Raw genomic sequence first — 17,952 nt, 5'->3', positions numbered from 1 at the left:
ATCTAGGGGCTAAGTACTAATGAGACTACCTCATCCTCTAAATAGACCACATATTATATGATTCCAATGATATGAACTCCATATGGGCAAACCCATAAAGACAGAAGTAGATTAGCACATGCCTAAGGATAGAAGGGATGAGGGCAATGAGGAGTTGCTTAGGGATGGGAGGGTACAGGGTTTCTTTTTAGGGTAATAAAAATATTCTAAAATTGATTATAGTAACAGTTACACAATTCTGTGAATATACTAAAACTCACTGAATGGTACACTTTATGGGTGAATTGTACCTTAATAAAGTTGTTTTTTTTTTTAAGAAAAGGGAAAGAATTACAATTGTCTTTCATTCTAGATCACATCAGAAATCCTGAGAAACACTTCATCTCCCAGACTTCTGAATGTTAGAGTGTTCCAGGAGGTGGCCCATGGACCTCTTCTCTATATATATGCAGTCCCCTGGTGAGCTCACTTATTCACACAGGTCTACATACAGATGGCTTCCAAAAGTTATCTCCAGCCCTGGACATTCAGCTGAACTCCAGACTCATGTATACAGCTGTCTACATATCTATTTACTCATCTAACAGATGTCTCAAACTTAACAAACAGCACTAGGTATTCCCCTTAGAAACCTGTTCCTCTCTATCTTTCTCATCTCAGTAAACAACCACTCCCTTCTTCCAGCTGTTCAGGCAAAATATCTTAGAGCCAGAGTTGAATGAATCTTCTTTCTCTTTCATTACACATCCAATCAGCAAAACCTGTTGGCTCCATCTTGTAAGCATATCCAGAATCCCACTACTTCTCATCACTTGCACGGCTGCCATTCTGGTCCAGGCCACCATCACCTCTCAACTAGATGACTGTCCCTTGCTTCTGCTCTTACCCCCTTCACTTTATTATTCTCAACACAACAGAGTGATCCCATTAAAACATATATTCAAGTGTTTATTCAATAAACACATTTTACTACTGGCCAAGCACTGTCCTAAATATTTAAATATTAGTGTATTTAATCCTTATAACAACTTTACAGATGAGAAAATAAAGCACAGAGAATTTTAAAAATAAGTTGTCCAAGGTCACAGGTTTAAGAAGTGGCACAGCTCAGATCCAAACCAGAGGAGTCTGGCTCTGGAACCCAGGCACTTCAATACCAGGTAATGTCACTCTGCTCAAAACTCTTAACCTTGGCTTATTATTAGAATTACCTAGGAGTTGTTAAAAATCCTGATGCCAAGGCTGGACACCTCCCCAGACCAATTAAATCAGAAACTCTGGAAATGGGGGGCAGGGGGTGCCTGGCTGGCTCAGTCAGAAGAGCATGCAACTTGTTGATCTCAAGGATTTTAAGTCTGAACCCCACACTGAGTGTACAAATTACTTAAATAAATAGAACTTTAAAAGAGAGAGAGAGAGAGAGAGAAGAAATGAAACAAAATTTTAGAGATGGGATTTGGACATCAGGACATTTTTTTAAAAAGATTTTATCTACTTGAGAGAGCGAGAGAAGCAGAATCCCCACTGAGCAGAAAGCTGAAGGTAGACGCTTAACTGACTGAGCAATCCAGGCACCCCAACATCAGTACATTTTTAAATTTCCCCAGATAATTCCAATGTTCAGCCAAGGTTAAGAACCATTGTTTCAATGTGATCTCATCTCACTCAAAGTAAAAACCAAAGCCCTTACAAAGACATACAGGCCTCACCTACGCCTCCCAAACCCTATCCCAGCGCCCCCTCGGTCACTCATCTGGCCGATGGACTTCCTACTATGTCAGACAAGCTCCCCACTCAGGCCTTTGAACTCAAATATCGCCTTCTCAGAGAAAAAGTGACAACCTATCTTGATGCTATCTAAAATTGCAAAAGTGAACTATACAGCCACTTCCTATCTCCCTTTCCTGTTTTATTAGCATTTCCTTAGCATTTGCTGCTAACAAACAATATCATTTACCTATTTACCTGTTTCCCCACACTGGAATGTACACTCCATCAGAGCAGTGATTTTTGTGTGTATCTACTATTGTTTCTTCAGCATTTAAAACAGTGCCTGTCACACTCAACTACTTGTTAAATGAAGTATCAAGGAGCCCATAATTACTGCCACAAATATTTTCTTCCTCCACAATTGTTTAATGCAAGTATAATTAACACACAGTGTTATATTAGTTTCAGGTGTACAATATGGTGATTCAACAATTCTATACATTACTCAGTGCTCACTGAGATAAGTATATTCTTGATGCCCTTCACCTATTTCACCCATCCTCCACCCACCTCCCCTCTAGCAACCACCTGTTTGTTCTCTGTATCTAAGAAGCTAGGGTCTTTTTTGTCTCTTTTTTCTTTGTTCATTTGTTTTGTATCCTAACTTCCACATGAATCCAGTGAAATCATATGGTATTTGTCTTTTCCTGGCTTACTTACCTCACTTAGCATTATACCCTCTAGACCCACCCATGTTCTTGCAAAGAACATTAATATCTCAGTTTCTAGACAGAAACTTTCTTTTTCCTCATTAGACAAAAAATCATTTAGCAGATTTAACTGACTGGTTTGCTTGGACTATGGAAGGAAAAAAGTTCAAACACTATATTTGTATTTGTATTTTTAGTAAAGCTAGTATGAGGCAAGAAAAGATAAAACTGTATTATTAAAACCTTCCAGCATATGTATCCTTCAGTCTAAAGTATAGTTACGGTCATCAATTAATATATTCACAGTTAATACTTCATCCGTCAGGAACCAGGAAGTAAGCCAAAAAAATAAAAACAAAACAAAAACCAGAGACAAACAAAAAAAGAGAGAAAACTTAAGTTCTCTCTTTTTGTTTTGTTTTTTGACAAACAAAAAAAGAGAGAAAACTTAAGTTCTTCCCAGTGAGACATCATTAGGCCCACAGGGCTTCACTATTATTTGTTAACTGTGTTGAGTGGGACTAGCCTTGTTTTCCCAAATTTGCTAACAAACCCAAAATTGTGGATATATAGACATCAAGGATCAAACATCCAGGAAGCCCAGCACTGACATCCCTTCCCTCACACACACCCCCTTCAGGGCTCTGGCACTCTAATCAAGACCTTACCATAACTTGATATAAGCATTTGACAGAAGAGAGGGGAAAAAATTGAAAGTCTTCCAAGTCTGCAGGGAGAACACATGGAAAGAAAGGGGGTATTCACCCCAAAACAGTGGCAGGAGCCCTCTAACAGAGTCATTCACCAAGAAGAGTCTACAAGGAGAGACCGGCAACCCATTCCGTAGTTCACTGCCTACTTATCAAGTACGCTGAGCAGTTGTCCTGTATGTAGCTGTCGGAGCAGGGGATTTAATATGTAACATAAGGGCACAAAAGGGGGCATTTATGCAGCTGGCATACCATTACTTGGCATCACAAGGAAGTGAGTTTCCAGTGGGTTAAATGGAAGCTGCTATCTGTCTTGCTGTTATCAAAAAATCTGGCTGCGGGGAGAAAAGATCCCCAATGCATCTCACCCCCCCACACACTCCTAGGAACCAGAGGGTGGGACTGACAGGTCAGGGATGAGGATGTGGCAGTGTAAGCCCACAGCAAATTTCATATTCAGGAACTAGGTGCAGTGGGGAGTCTCTCTGTGAGAGTCCAGTGTGGACGCCTATCAGTGGACATCAATGTCTTGCCACTGTTAATCAAAAGAGGGCTTTAACAGCACCCAGTAAGATAGACTTCTCTTTTTTCCATTTTTCTTCTTACAAGTCCCTAACCAAGTAGATCCAGAAGAGGAAAGAGAAAGAGGAATTCTGGGAGCATACCACAATTCCTCCCCACTCCAAGTAGTTCAAGTAGTTAAGTGGCTTGACACTGGGGTAAGAGAGGAGAGAAACTTAAAATTGAATAGGAGACTGAAGGTTTAAACTGAAATAGACAGACTGGAGCTTTTAATAGCTATAAATGATGGAAAAACCTATCATTTGTCCACGATGTTATGATGTTCGGGGTGGGGAGGGGGAGGAAGATCCTATGAATATCATAGCTGAAAGCAGTGAATGGTGAAAAATAAAACTGTCTTCTGTTTGTTTTCACCAAGCTCAGACTGCTCACTAACCTGATGATACATGGAACAGCATCATGCCCTTAGTAATGAATGAGAGGAAACACCAGACATGAACATTCTCACAGGGGATTTATTGTACTGGGTGAGATGCTACATTAGAAGTCCTCTGAGACTGCTTCCAGTTCTAAGTGCCTGTGACTGTCCTTTCTTCGAGGACAGGGTAAATTGAGCACAGGACCCAGAGTTCAATGGTGAAATGCTAAGAGGCTAGGCTGTGTAAGGGGTAAAACCACAACTTTTTGGAAAATAAAACTATCACAGTGACAATTATATGGTTTCCGTTTAGGAAAAAATATATAGGACTCTAAGGCTTATCTAAATGCTAAAAAATATCCTAAATGACACTGATTTTCTTTTACAGTCAACAGACATTCCAATTCAAATTCTGATATAAAATCCCCCAAACACGATTTCCCGGAATCAAAACAATTCAACTAATCAAAAGGCTCATCAAAATAAACAGCAAATATGTTTGCTTAAATATCTTCTAGGAATTATAAGCTCAGATATTCTGTACTACACAGCAGCTACTAGGAAAAAATATTACTCAGAGTTCAATGGTTTAATGTTACTCATTAAGCACAAGAGTCCTACTGCTGTAACAAGAATCAACAGAAATTTTTATTTTTGGATAAAAACATCCCATATTTCTATGTTTCTAAAAATAATTAAGCATTACATACAAGCATCTAAAACTACCAGAAGTTTCTGTCCTAAGAACTCTTCTCTGATATCATGTCAATACCTTTCTAAATGCTGTTTACTTACAAATGGTCAAAACAATTAAAATTCAGCTTTAATATTTATTTCCTACTGAAGCCATTTTATTATTGCAGATCAGAAATAGGAGAATCATCTTGAAATTTAAAATCAAAATTTAATATTAACAGAAGTAAAATGCTCAAGCATGTGGAGGAGTATTTGTATGTTACTTCAGCTCAAAGCTGAGGCAGTTACTACTATAGTACTTGAAGTTTTGACCTCATAAAAGCAGAATGTTATCACATCTGAATAATTACTATATTGTATTCAGAATACAATTTCTCTCTCTCATTCTTAAATGACAAATTTAAATCAGAACAACAATTTAACATCCAGTAATATTTCTGGGATGCCTGGGTGGCTCAGTGGTTGAGCATTTGCCTTTGGCTCAGGTCATGATCCCAGGGTCGTGGGATAGAGTCCCATGTCGGGCTCCCCACAGGGAGCCTGCGTCTCCTTCTGCCTATGTCTCTGCCTCTCTCTGTGTGTTTCTCATGAATAAATGAATAAAATCTTCTTAAAAATCCAGTAATATTTCGTTATCAAAGTCCAACTTAAAATATGTTAATAGGTTATTTCATAGATTTCATTCTGGGTTCAAATCATCATACAGTCCAAAACACAAGTTTTGCAGCAAGACTAAAAGAACTTTCAGGCAGAAGTAAAAGTCCTTTTTTGTTTTGCTTTTAAGCTGCATTAGACATTTCTAGAGGAAAAGCCTCTGTAAAAATATAAAATGTTTCCATCTTCCCTAAATATTTTCCCAGGAGTCTTCAATATTGTCATATCCTATATGTTAACAATAAATACGGGAGGACAGGACTGCCCACAGCGGCTTTTTAAAGAAAATATCCCAATGCTATTCTTAATGTCCTTAAACATTTCTAAAAAGGTCCTTCCGGCTTATGAATTCATAGCAGTTTCCTAACAATTGTATACTTATCCTGTTTTACTGTCTCTCCTGGTCTATGACAAACTCCAATTGACACACCACCTCTCTTTCCTATGTTGCTACATTGTTAAAACTGGAGGATAAAAAGACACAAACCTGCTACTTCCCTCCCCCCAAAGCAACCATAAAACCACTACTTAGCAAGATAAAGTGCAATATGAAGCAGTTTCAATACATATAAATCACAACTCCTCAAGTCACAAAAGTTACCCACTACTTGCCACCAAAAGCAAATTCCCAGCTATATTCCCCGACATTCCTTGATATGGCTCGCTCTTCAAGAGAAACCTCATCAATGGATGTTCTGCAGGGTTTATAGCACTATAAAGTAAATTAACCATTAACTCGAATTCCACTAAGCCTAGGCATTCTTGTTTAAATCTACAAATATCCTAAAATGTAATTTTCCTTGGCCAAGATTTGGCCAAGATGAGGACTATTTAAACAGACTTTATTTGGGGAAATATATATATATATATATATATTTTTTTTTTTTTGCACAAGTGTATTAATACGGAAATTGGGAGCATGAAAACCAACAGGCATTTTAGAATGAATCTTCCTATCTTAGAGCCTTTCTCGTTGGGAAGAAAAGCTTCACAGCTTGATTTCTGGCTTCACGGAATGATTTTCTAGATTTCCCCTTGATTTCTAGAGAATCAAGATTCTCTAGCTTCACAGGCTGATTTTCTGCGTGTTTTCCTCCCATTCCTATAGAGCTGGGCCAAATTTCGCTTTCCAGTGTCTTCAGGGGCATTACACTTACATAGAAAGTACGTAAGCTGAGCCCCTGGGTGGGGGGGGGGGGGGAGTAATAAAGCCGACGGATCAGTGGTTGCAAGACAGAAGGACAATGGTTATCAACCTCCTAAGTGCGCTACTCGTTCCAGTCGTTAAACACGCAGGAAATAAGATCTTCCAGTTAGAAAACTAATTCACAAAGGCAGCTGACTTCATTAAAGCAAAGAGGGCCCTGCAGAAGCGGGCGACGATCCATCGATCCATCGGTCGGAGTAAGAAAGGTGCGGGGAGGGGCGTGAGCCGGCACCGACCGCGCGCGCCTCCCTTCCTCGAGCCGCCCCTGGGGTCGCCCCCAAGCAGGAGCATCGAGCGCCGCGCGCAGCCCGGGCAGACGACGCTCGGCCCCGGGGCTCCGCGCCACTCCGCTTCCACCAAGGCAATGGGCGCTATAAATAACAGGACCCTTTCACTGTGCCGACTTTCCCCCGCCGACGACCTATCCAGGAGGGTCAACGGAAAGCATCGGCGAGAAACCGCAAACCGCCGAGGACCGCCGGGCAGCTGGCCTGCAGGCTCCGGGGCCGGGGAGCCAGCCGGTCGCCTCCGCGCTCCTACCTGCGTGACCTTGGGCAAGGCACCTGCGGCCCCCGCGCCGCGAACCCGCGGAGGTGAAGCCGGACTCCGCGGCCCGGGGCGGGGCCGCCGCCGCCTCGCCGAGTCCTAAAGCGAAAGCGCAGGAAGACGCTAGGAAACGCTGCCCGCGGCGGCCGAGCCCCCGGAGGCGCGGCCCCGAGGCGGAGCGGCCCCGACCGGCGTCGGCCGCCGGGAATCCCCGCACGGCGCCCCCGGGAGCCGCGCGCCGCCGCCCGCCCCGGCCGGGCCGGGCCGGGCCCCCGCCCTCCCGCGCCGGACGCCGCCGGGGGTCGAGTCGGAGAAACAATAAACGAGTCGCGGGAAGAGGACGCCGCCCCCTCCCGCAGCCCCGCAGCCCCGCAGCCCGCAGCCCCGCAGCCCCGCAGCCCGCGCGCGCAGGTGAGCGGGCGCCGCGGCCTCGCCCAGGTGCGGGGCAGCCCGGGCCCCCGCGCCGCCCGCCGCCCGCCGCCCGCCGCCCCGCACTCACCAGCGCCCGCCGGCCCCTCGGCGGACGCGCGGACGCCTCCCTGCTCTCCCCCAGCCGGCGCGGCGCTCCCGGAGCCCGGCCCCGCCCACCCCGCCCCGGAGCGGCCGCGCTTCTCACGCCCAACTTCACGTCGGCCCTCGGCCCTCCGCACCGCGCAGCCGCGGCCCCGGCTCCCACCGGCTCCGAGCTGCCGGAGCGGCGTCCGCGACGGCCCGTCCGCGCACTGCGCACGCGCGCCCGCGCCGCCGCGGCCCCCAGACGGCGGCCGAGATTCCGGAGCCCGCACGCCCGGCCCGGGGAGACTACAACTCCCGGCAGGCCCCGCGCGCGGGCCGGGCGGCGTGGCGGGCCGGGTCTGGGGCGTCTTCCTGGTTCCAGGGGAGGCTGCCCCGGCGCGTCGGGGCGGACTGCGCGGGGAGCTCTGGGGCCCTGCGCTGCGGTGCCTCCTGGGATTGGTAGTCTCGGAGCACCAAGGGGCTCGGCTCGGAGTGGGCGGGGTGGGCGTGGAGCGGGGGGAGCTCGGGGTTCTGTGATGTCAGCGCCCAAAGCTTCGCGGCCCTGGGATCTTCTTTAAAAACAGGCTTCGTTCGTGTGCGCATAACCTGTTCGCAAGCTGTTCCATCGTCGGTCCGGGAAGCATCCCTACACGGGCTACTGCGTGACCTGAAGGAAAACCCCTCTACAGCTCTGCGCGCCAACTCTTCGCTCACAACCGTTTCTCCCCCAGAGCTATTAGCTCAGCTTCCTAACTTTGTAGGACAGGGGCGCTTGGAGAAATTCAGATTCTTTTCAGGACGGTTGCAGCATGAATGTGTATGCTCGTGACTATTCGTAAGAACACCTAACGTACTTGTTGAGCACCTGCTATGCGCCGAATCTCATGAGACGCGCCAGGCGTACATCTATCTTGAGATTAGGACAGACACCATCCTGCCCTCGTGGAGCCTGCAATCTGTGAGGGGCGCAGGTCCTTAAATAAGCAAGATGATTTCAGATTTTAATGCAATGGAGAAACAGAGCAAGTTAAAGAGAGGGAGGGGTACTCTAGGAAGGTGTTGAGCCGAAACCTGAAAAATGAGCATTATTCGGACAGGCAAAGAGCTGGGGGAGAATTATATGCCACACCCTCCAAAGTGCATGGCACGCACTAGGTTCTCAATAAACATTTGTTCCATCTGCGTCCTTCCTTTCCTTCCCCATGCACAGCTTTAGATCACATCCTTCCCCCCCCCCTTCAAAATCTTCATCAATGCCTTTCAGAACATCCTTCCTATGTGAAGATGTACAGGAGACAAGGCGACGTTCAGTGGCAGGACAAGCTGTACAGCTGCTGAGACAGAAGACACGAGGTACATGCCGATGACCTGGTTCCATGGCTGAATCTTGACGACTTATCTCCTTCTTTATTTGTGAACTGGGTTAAAAGTCTGGGCCCTCAGCCTGGCCTTCTGACTCCCTTCTGTTTATGAAGCAGAAAATTGGATCTGGAGTTCGTCTTTATTAGGATCCTAAAGATATTATGTCATCTGAATCAAAGGAGAAGTGAAAAATGGCCCTAGACTTATCTGAAGAGACTTCCCTGTGCGACCTTAGGCAGAGGGTGACACTTTGCCTTTCTTGACTCGCAGTGATTTCAAGTGCTGAACATGGGGAATGTTCTCAGAGTCCCATAAGCTGATGGAGGTGAATACACCTTCCATGGAATGCTCCTGTCCTGGCTCTCTCAGACCGCTCATCTTCAACACTTCCAAGGTGACGGTTCTGTTATCTTTTGAGAAACCTTAGCTCTTGTAGCCTTGCTGACACCTGTCTTCTTAAAGCTTCATTTCTTCATCCGGATAGTGGCTGAAAGTGTTTGGCCTGATAATAGTTTATAAACTGGCCAGAGCACTGGTTCCTTTAGTTCAAACAGTCGGTTTGGGGTTTTTATAAACTGGCTGTGTGGCTAACATTTAAAAATAGGATGATTTGGGGGCGCCTGGGTGGCTCAGTCGGTTGAGCATCTGCCTTCAGCTCTGGTCATGATCTCAGGGTTCTGGGATTGAGCAACACATTGGACTCCCCTCTCAGCTGGAGGGGGGGTCTGCTTCCCCCCACCCCGCCCCCCAACCCTGCTTGTGCGCCCTCTCTCTCTCTCTCTCAAATAAATAAAACCTTTAAAAAAATTAAAAAAGGATAATTTCACATAAAAATCCAGATATCACTTTTCCAATTCCTCTAGACATTTGAGCTTGCCCTCCTTCACTAGAGGGACTGGAAGGAGTCTCCAGCTCCGGAATCCTCAAAGATTCTCAGATATTTGGGACATACTTAAACTAAAAACAAACAAAACCCCCCTATGTATCTGAAATTCAAATTCAAATTTAGCATATATTTGATCTGGAAACCCTAGCCCAGAGATCAGACCTCTGAAGCAGAGAGCCTCTCATTCACTCTGGACAGGACATTATTTATTGAGTGAACTTAAATTATTCCTTTTTGTTTTTTGCCCAACAAGCCCCAAAGGTTGTTTGATGCTGAGAGCCACATGTACAAACAATGAGGAGAGCCAGAAAAGTGATTCAAATTGCCCAAAGACACACAGCCAGGTAACCCCAACGCTACTTTGAGGTTGCAGTATAACCAGAACCTGTTAACACCCTTCTGTACGGAAGGCTCAGGAATTAAGGCCAATTAATGTAGTGACCAAAATAATAATAATAACAACAACCATAATAATACTCCTCTCTCTCCTTTTCCTCCAGTCTGTTTTTGGATGGAGAGATTTATTACATAACAGTACTCTTGGTGTTTAAAAAAGAAGAAGTATGTGGAATATTCCCTTGTTGAAATTACAGTCTGAGAACAAACCCAGAACATCCAGGACCCACAGACAGCACTGAGGAATGCTGGAATATTCCATGGCTACTCATAATCTGAAGAAAAGGGAGAGGAGGAGTCTGAATTCAAGAATCTGCAATTTACCTTGAAAATATCACTCTTCTCCTCCTCATCACACCTTCAGTGTGTAAAGCACTTTGATGTTTCATTCGAAAATATTCATCAAGTCCCTTCTGTATGCTTACATGCAGTACCCAGGATCCTCCACAGAGAATTAACCCTTCTGACAACACAAAGTAGGGCAGTGTAGACAAGTCACATGACTGATCCAAAAATCACACAGAAAGTCACTAAGCGCTCATCACCTCTGAAATATCTGACCTCCCCTCGTGGACACTTCATGTCTTTCTTCCTTGCTTTATATTTTTCTCCTTAGCATTGATCCCTTTCCTATACATTATGTATTTTACTTATTTATCTCGTTTATTTTCTGCACGTCACTCTAGAATGCAACCCATAGTTCTTTTCTATCAGTTTTGTTCATCACCCTATCCTCCGTGCCCAGGACAGAAATATCTGTTCAATGATGAAGGCCACCAGCCTACTTCATGGGCAGTCAGAATCAGAAGTGGACAGAAGAAGGAAGTCCAGAAGTAAACCCCTGTTCTCACTAGAAATCAGAACCAAGATAAAACAAGCATTGAACATGAACCAAACAGTCTGCAAACCCAGCTTTGTTCCTACGGTGTCCCTTCCAGAAACTGGGTGGCAGAGCGTAAAAAAGAGCTCTTCCCTGTTTTTCAGTGTACAGATGAATCCCGCAGCAGTCAGTGGGGTTGCTGTTCTGGTTGAGGAGTCAGAAAGCTGGCCCTCCCAGCCTTCCCACGCACTGGACTTCAGCCAAGCGATAGGAAGGATGAGTCTCAGTAATTACCCAGGGTGGGGTGGGATTAAGTGACCTGCCCGGAATACAGGTCAGGTGACTGGATGCTCCTTCTGGAGCTTATTCTTGTGTCCCAAGGCTGGAGCACAATCCTTCAGGGAAGAGGTGAGAGAGATTATGCACAAATCATGTTCACAGAGGTATGAGAACAGGGTTTCAGAACAGGTCAGCAGCCAACCCAAACTCCAGGCTCAACAAGGAAAAAAAGAAAAAGGAATAAGGACAGATAATTGCCTCCAAGATTTTTAGGGAGCAGAAGCAGGAGTGTCCTGCCTTAGGACCCCTATTCTACAGAACCTCTAAAATTCCTCAGCACCTCCGTGATCTCTGGGGTCTGGTGAGGCTCCAGCCCCATCACACACCCCAATAAGGTCATACTTTAATTATCCTGACCACATGTGGAAAGTCTGGGATGCTGGTAAGTCCTAAAGTTGTGAAGCACAGAATGCCTGCTCCCATCCAAACTTGTAAACTCTTGCTCCCGTGTGGCATGAAAGCATGAAAAGGAAGATTTTCTGAAGCCAAGGTGCTTGTCCAGGGCCAGTGCTGGGTACTTACGTAGAGGAACAGTCTAGAAGAGCTGGAAGAGCAAAACAGACAAAGCTGGAAGAGCAAAACAGACAAAGCTGGAAGAGGATCTGGGAATGAGTCCATCTAGGGCTTCACACATTCTTTGGCCTGTGGGAATTCCTCCTCAGACCCCTGCAACTCACCTGTCCCACTTCAACCAAGCTCCTCCTTGAGTTAAAGGCCACTGGATTCTCTCATCCATCTTTGCATTTATCTGAAGAGTATATTTGCCTTCAACAACAAGAACCAATGCCTCAAGCACTTGGGAGGGTGCCATGTCTTGGCCCCAGAGGAAGAGAAGCAGAAGTCACAGCTCCCACCACAAACCCTGTGGACATCATGGGTCCCACCCCAGGACAGGGGCTCCCCTAGGAGCTAGGGCTCTGAAGTCCATCTGCACTGACCAGCTGTGACCTTGGGCTCCTTACCTTACTCCTCTGATCCTCAACATTTCCTCATCTGTAAACTGGAGTTGATAATAATTCCTACTTTACAGCTCATCATGAGTCTTAAATGAAATAACACATGTTAGCAAATATGCACTCTTAGCAAGGTGTCTGGCACACATTAATGGCTTCACCAATATACACGAGTGTCTTATTCAGTTTACCTGAATAGGATGCCTGAGCTTGCCTGACCGAGATGGATGATACATTTTAGAATCTCTCACCTGGGCAGTGGGTAGGTTCTCGAATTACTTTGATTGCTCTAAAACACTTAAAACACTTTGATTACTTGGCAAAGTGATCATAATTACTTTGATTGCTGTAAAACACACACATATCTGGGGTGACTGGGATGGAGGTATCATTGTGGTCCAGGATCTTGAGGAGTTTGGTACATCTAGAGAGCAGCATCCTGTGGATATGGTATTGGGGAAGGTGGAGAGGCTCCCTTAGAGGGACCAAGGATGCCAGCGCAAGGGGGATGTGATAGCCAGTCCTATGTGTCAACTTGACTGATGCTCAGATGGCTGGTAAGACATTATTTCTGCATGTATCTGTGACAATGTCTCTGAAAGAGATTGACATTTGAATTGATAGACTGAGTAACAATCTCCCTCCCCAATGTGGGTAGGCATCATCCAATCCATTTAGGGCCTGAAAAGAACAATAAAGGTGGAGGGAGGTGAACTTGTGGCTGCCTGGGCGGAGGAGACATCCATCTTCTCCTGCCCTCAGACATCCGTGCTCCTGGACTCAAACTGAATGACACCACCAGGTTTCCTGGCTCTCCAGCTTGCAGGGAGCCCATCGTGGGATTTCTCGGCCTCCATGGCCACCTGAAACAATTCCTCTAAAAAGTCTCCCTTCTCATATGTCTGTACCTTTATGCCTACTGTCTATCTATATCTTTCTATAGCTCTCTAGGTCCCAATCAGTCTGTTTCGCTGGAAGACCTTGACTCCTAATACAGGGGGACTTCAGTTTGCTTTCCCAAGTTTACCCCGCACCCCCTTCTGGCTGCAAAAGTAAATATATATAAATAAAGGGACTTCTGGAGACAAGAGCAGGACGGGGATGGCTTCTTCATTTTCAGTGCTGTCCGCCTCCCTCGGAAAGAATTCGCTTTCACCCCAAAGCTGGCAGGTTCCTCCCCACCCCCCGCCCCTCCCCCAGCACAGCAGGGATAGCTCTAAAAATAGCGTGCCTTCGCCCCCCCCCCCCCCCCCCGCCCCCGGCCCGTAGAGACGGCTCCGTTCCGGCCAGCACTTAATAACTGTACTTTATGGTGAAACAAAAGCTGTAATTAGAGCCCAACAATGGAAGGTGCAGCCCGCGCTGAACAATACTCCCCGAATTCCCATGGTGGTCCCCCACCCCCATCCCCCCCACCCTGCAGCTGTGAGAACCACAAGTCTCCAGCGCGGATTCCATTCACAATTATTCACCTAGGGCCACCGCGGCTTATTCCAATCACGGCTTTCCTGCCTGCTCAGCGGGGCTACATTGAGGCTCAAAAGAGATGCTAAGCCTGGGCCCCCCGCCAAGAGCCCGCGGTGCAGGTGCGCGCAGGGCCCGGGCCGAGAGCCGGGGCAGCGGCCCCCGGACCGGCCCGACGGGCCCGGCGCTGGGACCTCAGCAGCCACCTCTGCACCAGCACTTCATGCACGACTTCCTCCAGATAAAAGAGAGCTTTGCGCTGATTTCCTTATCCGGCACTGCAGTCTGTGCATTCCAGGATAAGCGCAGCGGCGGGCTCCTCCTGCCAGGTTCAAGGCCTAGAGCGGCCCGGCGAGGACGTCTAGGCGTCTGGAGCCCTGCTGCGTAGTAGGATCCTTGGGAGTGCTTTAAAAAAAAAAAAAAGTCTTGGGACAAGACCCCACCCCAGACCGACTGCATTCGAATCTCTGGCAGAGAGGAATTGACTTTGGGGTATTATTATTATTTTTTCTCTGTTTTTGTTTTGTTTTGAAGTATGGCTTCAATGTGGTGTTATGGGCTGAATTGTGTCCCCCACCCCCAAACACACGCACACACATTTTTTTGTTGTTCTTTACGCACAAATTAGTATGTCGGAGCCCCCACCCTCAATGTGAGGGTATTTGGCGATAGGGTCTTTATGCAGGTAATCAAAATTAAAGGAGGTCATAAGGAGGGGGAGGGGCTGACCCAATAGGATTAGTGTCCCTGTAACAAACAAGAGACACCAGAGCTGCTGTCCCCACCGCCTCCCAGCAATGTGAAGACTCAGGGAGCAAGCAGCCATCTGCAAGCCAGGAAAACCCTCACCCAGGACTGAATCACATTTCCATGTCAGTAAAACTGGACTTCCCAGCCTCCGGAACTGTGAGAAGTACATAATTAAAAATATTGAAAGAGGGGGGTCCCTGGGTGACTCAGCGGTTCAGCGCCTGCCTTTGGCCCAGGGTGTGATCCTGCAGTCCTGGGATCGAGTCCCGCGTCAGGCTCCTGGCATGGAGCCTGCTTCTTCCTCTGCCTGTGTCTCTGCGTTTCTCTCTCTCTCTCTCTCTCTCATAAATAAATAAATCTTTAAAAAAATATTGAAAGATTTAAAATATTAAAAAATAAGTTTAAGCCACCCTATTTTGTTACAGCAGCCCAAGATGACGAATACGTACTGCAAAATCTGCAACTCTTAAGTTTGAAGCACAATAAACTGTAACCACCACTCAGATCAAGATACATTGCCTTTTTTTTTTTTTAAGATTTTATTAAGTAATCTCTATATCCAGCGTGGGGCTTGGACTCACAACCCTGAGATCAAAAGTTGCATACTCCACCGACTGAGCCAGCCAGGTGCCCCAAGATACATTTCTAACACCCCAAAAGGCTTCTTATGCCAGCCAGAGATTACCACTATTCTGATTTCTATCACTATAGATCAGTATGACCTGTTCTTGAACTTCATGTAATTGTAATTACACACCACGTCATGTACTCTTTGGCGTCTAACTTCTTTTGCTGAACTTTGTGTCTGTGAGATTTATCTACGTCCTTGAGTGCCGTAATAGGGTCTTCTTTTTTACCCCTATGTAATATTTCATTTTATGAATAAAGCACAATTTATCTATTCTCCTGTTGATGGACATTTTGGTTATTTTCCCTCTGTTTCTTTTTTCATGTTGTTTCCTCTGCCCACAATGGCTTTTCCCTCTAGCCCCATCCTACTCCCTAAACTCCTTACCAATAAAACTCACCTACCCTGAGAGGCAACCATTAATACCCCAGTCAAAACTCATCATCTTTTGGGACCTTTCTGGACGTTCAGAGAGAAGTGGACCTCTCTCCTCTGTGACCACTACTGCCATTTTTAAATTATAGGGGTGCCTGTGCCAGGAGACCATGATTTCCTCGGGACAGGGACCATGCCTTAATTATCTCTGTAGCCTCATTCCCTACAGAAAGGAGGGCCAAGAAATAGTGGCATGTTTCTGGGAGGCAGGTCCCCTGCCAGGGGGCTTTGGGAAGAGAGGACAGCAGAAAGTAGGCAGGTTCCAGGCCTATAAAGGGTCTTGTGACATGAAGGACAGTGAAGGACAGCCTGACAGGAAGTCAGTTGGACAGATTGGGCATGAACGTGGTATACAGCTACTCAAGACTCATTCCTGGTGACTTAATCCCAAGTCTCCAGGCTTACCTCCGGATGCTGAGCCTCACATAGCCCCTGTTTTGGACATGGGCTCAGGCGCCTGGGAGAATGGTTCCTTGAAACAAAAGTTGCTCCTGAGTCATTGCTGGGAGATTGGTGGTCCAGCTCTGAAAGACCCGGGACTACCATGTCCTGGCATGGCCCAGAATGCCATCTTGAGCACTGCCACATGGCTCTGGTCCCTCATGGTTGCTGCCGCCTTTCCAGTGGAACACTTGGATCTGCCCAGGAAGCTGGTTTCTTTCTTGTCTTTCACTTAGGTCAATCAAATGTCAACAAACATAGTTCTGCATCCAATATGGCAAACCAACAACACTATCCAGAAAGCTCAGTCTCTGCATTATCGTCTTTTTATTGATTCAGGCTCTTTGTCATAGACAGATAATCAACATTGTTTAAAAAGCTACTTTCAGAAATACCTAAATGATCACATCTCTGTGATTTAAGCTTTTTGTCGCATGACACTGTAGCAAGGGGATACTGTTGGTGCCAGACAGATCTGAGTTCAAATCTACTGCCTGCTGGCTGGGTAGCTTTGAACCAGTCACACAAGTGTACTGAGCTTCAGTTTCCTCATTGGCCAAGTGATCCCTCTGCTCTACAGAGATTGTGAGGATGGGGCTCAGTGCACAGCAGTGCTCAATAGTAGCTATCATGATTGCGTCTACTGGGCCATTGGAGAAGGTACCCACCCCTTTCTCCCCAGCCCCATTCCAGGATTCATCATCTTCATTTTCTAACAACAAAGAGGCTTTTCTCTGGAAGCTCTCCTGGTTATCCTGAAATGCCCTCACCCACTTCGTTTTGGTGCCCACATGCTGCCCGCCAGACTGTTTGTTTTGGATGCAGGAGGCCAGCCAGGGAGTGGCGGGCCTGCCCATGCGGTTCCTTGAAACAAAAGTTGCTCCTGAGTCATTGCTGGGAGAAGCTAGCATATCCAAGCACCCACACAGGCATGTCAGAGGTAGGATGCCCTGTGAGCAGGACTGCTTGTGGGTAGGGTGGGTGCCCAGGCAAAGTGATGGGGGACAAAAGGCTGGTAAGTCAGACACAAAGTGTAGACTTGATCATGGCAGAAATGAAAAGGAAAATTGAAGGCTTTCAAATAAGAGAGGGTTCAATCAGATTTGTGAGTTAGAAAAGTCCTTCTGGACTCTTTGAGGAGTCTGTCTGGAAGGGAAGAAGGGAAGACACCCCCACACACACATACACACTATATTCTAGCCTCATCTCCTTCCTTTGCCTATCACAAACTCTAGCCAAACTCCTAAACACTCTCTGTACCTCTGTCCCACTGGAGTGCTCTCTACCTGGTGACATTTTCCTCTATCCCTCCAGGCCTGGCTTGATTATTCCTCCTCCAGAAATCCTTCTCTGCGCCCCCCCCAAAACCCATTCAATGCTCCCTTCCCAGAACCCAGAGCTCTTTTCTAAATATCCAGTGGCCAGAGCCACTCAGATCTTGCTGCCCCATGTGGCTAATTCGCAGAGCACACATGCTGTAGAAAGAACAGACCTCTTTATAGTGAGGCCACCTGAATTCAAGTTCAGACGCTGTCCTTAGCAGCTTGTGGTCTTCAGCATCTCACTCAACCTCTCCGAGCCACACTTTGCTCATTTGTACAAGGTGGCCACATCTCCCAGGCTTGTGGTAAGTGTGAAGGGAATGTAAAAGCACTTTGGAAACAGTGATGTTAAACAAAAGCTGGAAAAGGTATGGGCTACAGTGACTGGAAGACCAGGGCTAGGACCCTAGCTTTGTCTCCTACTTGTTGACTGTCTCTAGAGAGGTCACCCAGTCTCTCTGGGCTTATTCTCCTCTTCTGTATGTGGG

The 17,952-nt window shown here is 46.6% G+C and overlaps 1 protein-coding gene across 8 annotated transcripts in view; it reads right to left on the bottom strand.

Annotated features, from left to right (window-relative positions):
* PLEKHA1 (pleckstrin homology domain containing A1) overlaps positions 1-7,872 on the bottom strand; it is a 55,528-nt gene extending 47,656 nt beyond the window's left edge. For 3 of the 8 annotated variants that reach the window (XR_008667109.1, XM_055346275.1, XM_055346277.1), the window contains exon 1: positions 7,850-7,872. The gene's annotated coding sequence lies outside the window, so the exon portion shown is untranslated. Of the gene's footprint in view, positions 1-7,167; positions 7,190-7,672; positions 7,807-7,849 lie in introns of those variants that run through there. The other 5 variants (XM_055346276.1, XM_055346272.1, XM_055346278.1 and 2 more) reach the window with 3 other exon arrangements.
* Between the last annotated feature and the right edge of the window lie 10,080 nt (positions 7,873-17,952).

The sequence above is a fragment of the Nyctereutes procyonoides genome, unplaced genomic scaffold (genome assembly GCF_905146905.1).
Source record: "Nyctereutes procyonoides isolate TBG_1078 unplaced genomic scaffold, NYPRO_anot_genome, whole genome shotgun sequence".
NCBI lineage: Eukaryota > Metazoa > Chordata > Mammalia > Carnivora > Canidae > Nyctereutes > Nyctereutes procyonoides.
The sequence above is the reverse complement of the archived record's forward strand: the minus strand, read 5'-3'. Positions and strand labels throughout refer to the sequence as shown.